This window comes from Cornus florida, unplaced genomic scaffold (genome assembly GCF_030987335.1).
Source record: "Cornus florida cultivar Cherokee Brave unplaced genomic scaffold, ASM3098733v1 CherokeeBrave_3.0.0_Hap2_Chr02, whole genome shotgun sequence".
Taxonomy (NCBI): Eukaryota; Viridiplantae; Streptophyta; class Magnoliopsida; order Cornales; family Cornaceae; genus Cornus; species Cornus florida.
The window spans coordinates 37,466,599-37,474,058 of NW_026775572.1; positions in this window are offsets into that span (position 1 = coordinate 37,466,599).

Genomic DNA, 7,460 nt, shown 5'->3' on the forward strand with positions numbered 1-7,460 from the left:
TTAAACCTTGATTTAGCATGCGGCATTAAAAAGAAAATTCAATTTCTAGGTTTTTCTCTATCATATTATACAGGTAATGTGTTAATCTGTCCGAAAAGATTAATATGTGCTGCCACAAAACTAAACTTAAATTAAGTAAAATATATAAGAGAAGAATTACCGAGATCACTTTTCAGTGATGTTCTATGCAATCACGGCTGGGTTGGCTGCTGTTTTAGTGCTGGTATCACTTTTGCTGAATATAAGGGAAGATTCAAAGAACGTAGCGGCTTCAAATATCATTGCAGTCTCTAAAGCACTGTGCTTCATTTTCTGGGTCTTAACCACTATACTACATGTTTGGAAATCGTATTCACTTCCTAGTTCCTCCATTAACAGTAGCGAGGTTGCAATGGCTGTATAGTCAGCTATTGCTATATATATATGAGTGAATGGATGAGAAAGCAGAAGTTGTGTGCCTTATGCTGTCAGTACTTGGCAGATGTAATGGTGGATAGTAGAAAATAAAGAAGCATTGGAGGCCTTTTCAGGAAAAGATCAGTGAAAAAACTCAACACACACACACACTTTATCTGCAAGTCAATTTTTTATTAAGAAAAGAAATACTACGTAAATAATAATGAGACTATTTGATTATCTACATGCTCAACATTTCTGATATACATTGCGAGGTTTTAACTCAAGTGATATCTCTTCTTCATTCATTTTGAGTAGAAGATTTAGAGTTTGGTCCAAACTCTCTATGAATTTTTGTTTGATCAGTTTAGTGAATGAAAGTGAGAAATTGAGGATGAAAAAGCTAGAGAACTCAACAAGATTTTTTAAAACCTGATATGATATGAACTCTCTATATATATAATTAATATTCTATATTAAAGATTATTTCTATAGATTCATTGGGACCGGTTTGGTTCCAAAATACTAGGTCTAATCTGAACCCCAAATTGGTACTGGAGTGTTCCATCCTAGCATAAATGTTTACTCAGCTGCAACCAAGTGCAAGTTTCATAACAGAAATTAAACTCTATTTGTGTTTGCAATGGGACTAGTTCACCATATGTAAAATTCCAATGCTAACCTCCTGCCACTCTCTGCCTCTCCACAGTGACTATTCTTGCCACTGCCATTGACAATACATTCTCACAAAATTAAAACTTTAGTTGATGTTGCAATAAAGTCCTAAATTTGATCTTGTATCATTGTTCCTTTTTTTAAAATACATGAAGAGGAAAGGTATTCTTACATGCAATTCCCGAGCTTTCTCAAATGTCCAACCCTTTTCTGGATGGTGATGTGTTTCTTCATAAACATCAACCAAACGAGGTTGAACTCCATTCTGAGACATTTTCTGCAAAGTTCAAGGAATTATTATATGTCAATTGTAGAAACATATAAAAGCAAGTGTTTAAAAAGAATATTTGGTTCAATAACTATTACCTTCTCCTCAATATACCGCACAAAGGACTTGCTTCCGCCGCAATGGTGAACTTGTAGTGCAGCCCGGTTCCTTTGATTTTGCTCACTAATTTCCTACACAAAGAAGGTATCAAATCATGAAAAGTTTATGGTTAATTATGTTACTACTGTTGCTCAAAATAATAGCAAAATCTTCAACTAAAGAAGGTACAATTAGCCTATTATTTGAAGTGGAATGTGAGATTACCGTATGCTTTTCTGACATGAAACGATTGCACAATACTGACCAAACTTCAGACCGAACACTTTTATATGGATTTCGAGGTGCCTCATCAGGGTCAAACAAATTCCAATGACTTTTTACCTCGTGTCGGTAATCCTTGAGTCGGGTATGAAGTTGCAAATCCACAACTTCTTTGTGGTGTGGATCGTTGAAATCAACTTGAAAATGTTCCTATAATACATCTAACTTTAGAAAACCAACTTCAATTTAAAAAGTAAAGAAGTCACAAGTAAATAACTATAACACTTCACCTTTATTTCATTATACATAATTTGTTTTTCAATTTCTGGAACATCAAGCCACGATTCATAAATTAAGAGTTTTCCACTACCACGCACTATAATGCCGAGTTCAGCTATAAATACACCAGCATTATCCCCAGTGACCTTCATGTATTCTGGTTTGATTTCAACTGGAATAGGGCCTCCGTAAAAATCTATAAGTTGCAACTTCTTTTCATTTTTTGCAATTCCACGTCGTTTCACCCTAGTCGAAGCTGCACATGATTGGTACAACAGTCAATAAAAAATATATGAACATATAATGAAAAAAAGACGAACATAAGATGATATATTTGTTGGGAAACGTGCAAGTTTTAAAAACTTTTCGAGGGATTTTGATTCATAGATCTTGATTCATCACATAGAGACAAGTTTTATGCAAAAATAAAAATATGATGTATCATTCAATTAATGGATTGAATACTTATATCAAAGGTCTGAGTAAACCTTTAAAACTTTCCTCTAAAGTGAATGTTCTCACTTATTGTAGATCCCTTAGCAAGATGCCTTCTCCTTGGATCTCCATCTTCTTGGTAATTATTTTGCCTTTAGGAATCACTCATAAGCCTCCATGAATTACCTTGAAAAACTAGGCTTGTGGGAGCCTCCATTAGATGAGAACATAAACCCTAATTTTCTAGAGAGAGAATATTTATTCCTTTTTCCTTCTCATAAAAATCACCCCCTAAAATATACATAGACCATGTATATTTATAGGCAACATAAAAATAAAGAAAAGGAAACAACAAATCATTCTCCATCTCTAATTCATATGTCTCAAATCTAATATGATTCCAATATCAAGTTGGGCTATGAGTGAGAATCCATTGGGCCTATTATTTTATTGGCTACAATGAATTAATAATTGGCCCAGTCCATGGACCCAATTCAATTAATTCATAAATTAATTTCTACTCCACTAAAAGAAATTAATTGAACTCCAATTAAATAATAAATAACCTCTAAGTCAATATTGCACTTTGACCCCTCTATGCATAATTAGTTATCGGATAAATATAGCCATCAATCCGACTACTTAATTAATATATTTATTTTGGTACCTTTGATTATTTCTGGCTCGATCACAATAAAACATTTATTTGACAAAAATAATAATTTAAATAAATAAATATATAATAAATCATTTTGTCTAAAAACACACGAAGACCTTCGAATTTACTTTGTGATCAACCATAATCAATACAAAATAAATACAAGTAGCAATGATGCAAATATTGAAAATATAACCCTCTAACTATTAATTACATAACTACCCAAAGTGTCGGTCTAAGGATCTCGAAGAATCCGCCGAACAAATCAAAGTAATTATTAATTAATAAAAGAGTCTATACTTTTCTCATGCTTAAGAGTCAAATGCCATGACGATGATAGGGAGTAATTGCATATGACGACTCTCGCAATATATCTCAACCTAACGCGGATCCAGTTCAAGTCTTAATTAATTATGAGTCCATCCATAATTACCGACTATGAACAATTTATAATTACTATTTATATATCATGCATTGATTGCCATCACATACATATATATAAATATTTCTTGTAATTACATGGACACTATCAATTTCATAGTGAATCGAAATATAATACATTGAATTCACCAATTATATAAATCATAAATATTTCAGATATGTCAGGAACATATGTCAATACAATCCAGATAGGAATTTGCTATGCCAGGGCATATAAATCCCAACAGCTCCCACTTGCCCTCATAGCCAATTCAAATTGCACCTAACTCCAATGTTATCCAGATGATGATCAAAATTATTGATCAATGACACCTTTGATAATGGATCAACAAAGTTGTGTTCCAATGCAATGTTTTAACTACAAGTGCATTTTCTTGCCGGACAATATCATGTAGAACATGATACTTCCTCTCAGTGTATCTTGTTCCTCTATGGAACCTTGGGTCATTGGTTTGGACTACTTCTGCACTATTGTCACAACATATCTCAATAGGCAGGCTAGTATACTCCACAACCTCTAAATCAGTGAGATCAAACTAATAGGCTTCCTTTGCCGCCTTTAAGGCTGCAATATATTCCACCTACAGGTTTGAGTCAGCAGTTGAAATCTGCTTAACAATCTACCAACTGATCTCCCTTCCATTAAGTGAACTTACACTGAGTCATGAACCTCATAGTATCTACTTCTGATTGAAAATCAGAACTAGCATACCTGACTAGGACCATATCATCACATCCATAAATGAATATGATATCATTGGTTCTCCTTAGGTACTTAATGATATTTTTCACAATAGACCAGTTGTCAAGTCCAGTATTGAACTGATCTCTACTGACTATCCCTACTATGTAGCGGATGTCCTGTTTGGTATAGACCATGGCATATATGAGACTCTCATATGCCGAAACATATTGTTCCAGTCTCATTTGCTCAATCTCCTTTGATAGTCTTGAAAAACTACTTACTAGAGAGAGCCATCCATATCAATAAAGCAAGAACTCATTCTTTGAGTTATGCATACCAAACCTGGTCAAAACTTTATCAATGTAGGATTATTAAGATAAGCCTATTTTCCTTTTAACCTGATCTTGCAAAAGCTTGATCCTAGGAATATAGCTTACATCTTGAAAATCCTTCATTTAAAAGTAATTGAACAACTACCTTTTAATTGATGAAAAAACTTCCACGTCATTATAAATGAGTAGGATGTCATCAATATATAGAATTAAGAAAAATAATGACATTCCCTTGTACACTCATGATTTATTCACTAAGAAATCTTCTAGTATCTTTTTGTAGATTAATTTGCCTTCCATAGGAATCACCCTACTAGAAAGTTCTACAAGATCCTAGAATTTATTAGAATACATAGATTCCAACTCTGATTTTATAGTAACTCACCAAAACGATCTGTATCCACATCGGTTCACGCTTCCGTGTAGCTTACTGGGTCCAACTCATGTTTAACAGGGATGTCCATAATGGTCTCACCTAAAAACATGATTCTGTCGAATTGGATGATAATCCTCCCACTACATCAATGTACCGATGCAAGAATCTGTGTAGTAGATGATGCTAACGCATCAATAGGGAATTCATATATTATTCTCAATCTCTATAATAAGTGTGTTCACATGTGGTACATCTGGTACTCATACCAAATTCTCTAACATTATGCTACTAGGTATGTGATTCATAATATGATTCTCCTATAGATAAACAGTGAGTGAAAACAATCAACTTTTATCTTTGAGATCATAAAATAATCCATCCTAGTGACATTTAGAGTAGCTATCAAATCTAGCATGCCTATGATCTGATTCCAACTTATTTGTCCATATTAAACGCACGTGTGCAAGACTACCCCATATGTGCATATGATTCAAACTAATATTTAGTCAAAAACACAGCTCAACGGTATCCTTGAGACAGACTAAGATGGAATGCAGTTCATAATGCGCATCGATGTCATTAACGCTAAACTCTTAAATAAAAGAGATAATGTGGCATTACTGATCATAGATCTAACCATGTTAAGTGGAATTCTGTTATTCCTATTTGACACCTAAATTAATTTAGCGTCAATTGCGGAAAACTGGTACACAACACCCTCATTGACCATATAGTCTTTGCACTATCCCAAGAAATACTCAAATACTCGATCAGATCGAAGTGTCTTGATAAGTTTACCTAATCTGTGCTCCACATAAGTCTTGACCCTCTCGGAATATACCAAAAGTATAAGACTTGTGTCGCATCAGGTAAATTTATCCAAAACGTGAGTAATCTTGATTGGATGTTCATAAGACTACACGTGTACGTGTGTACCGACTCCAATTGTTCTTTATGTCTATTTCATTTGGCTGATTAAGCCCTTAGAGTTATCTATCCTTCAAAACAAGATTCACAAGTTTGGTTTAGGCTCCTCTGCCTTACTAAGTAATAAACCTTCTTTAACCAATCTTTAAATCTCATTTTGATTGATTACAACCCAAAAATAGACACCAAAAATACAATGAGTCAGGAATAACAAATTTTCTCTTAACATTCAATCTAGAAGATGCAACATTAGTTTCTACATCCTGCAAATCTTAAGAGTTTGTGATTATAGTATATTAACCATCTTCCAATACACCAGAAGTAATCGCATATCTATTCAATTTTATAAAACCAGTTTTACAAAATAACAACACAGTTTTTATAAACCACAAGTGAAACAAGAATAAGATAGCGTCTAACTTCTGTGCATAAAAATAGTTCTCTAATACTAATATCCTCATACTCTCTATTTTCAGATGTAATACTCCCACTAACTTAGCTACAACCTTGACATCAGGTTAAGTACAAATATATTCCATATCATCGAGGCTTCTGGAATCCTGAAATCCTTACAATAAATTGCAAACATGTTTACTGGCTCCAGAATCTATCCATCAGGAATTAATAGACACAACCACATAACATGGCTCAATGATTAAATATATATTTTCCTATGCCACGTCATTGCTTAAACAGTTCGTCCTTTAGTGTTTTAGTTAGCGACAAAAGAAACAGTTTTCTTCGCCCTCAACATACACTGCTTTATTCCCTTTAACCTTTTTGAATACCCATGTTTTGTGCTAGTCTAGTCCTATTATCATCCTTCTTCTTTACTTTGCCCATCCACTTGGGCCTAGAAGAAGATGGTATAGACTAGGTTAGATTGATAGGAACGCCCATACTCTTGATTATTCCTTCATCTGTTACCAATTCTATAAGAATATCAGCGAGTGTGAACTCAAACTAATTCCTTATTTAGTTCACTATAACAGAATCGAACGAGTTTGGTAACAAAACAATAATCATGTCAACTTGAAACTTACCACCCAAGTCAGTCATATTGATCTCCGGCTAATTTTAAATAATAAACAATCATTTTCCAAAATTTGATTTCAAACTGGAGTTCATGAGGCTATCTTGATGTATTTAAATTTGACACAGTACTTAGGCATATGCTCTATCTAATCTCACCAAAATATCTCATTGACATTTAATATGATGCTTGAAGAAAATAAAATAATACAAATGTTAGCTTTGGAGTATATTCGAGCTAAACTCTAGAATATTGCACCAAGTCATATCATTTGCCTTATCTAATTTATTAAAAGCATTAATGTCAAATTTGGTATCTCAAAGTAAAAGAGATAGGTATAGGAGTAATAAACACATTTTGTACCCTTACGTTGTGAATAAAATATCTAAGCTCATTTTCCAGTCATTATAAATAAGGTCCAATATCATAGAATATGTAAGCAAGCAGATAAAATGGATTAAATATAATTCATCTGAATATAAATGCATTCATACAACATGCAAGGTGAATTATTAATTCTGTCATGCATATTTAAAATTAAAATGAGTTTGTTAACCACATAATATAATAAATCTCAATCGAACAAGTGATCATTATCATTATTGGTGAACAATCCCTTTTAATTAATGCGGGT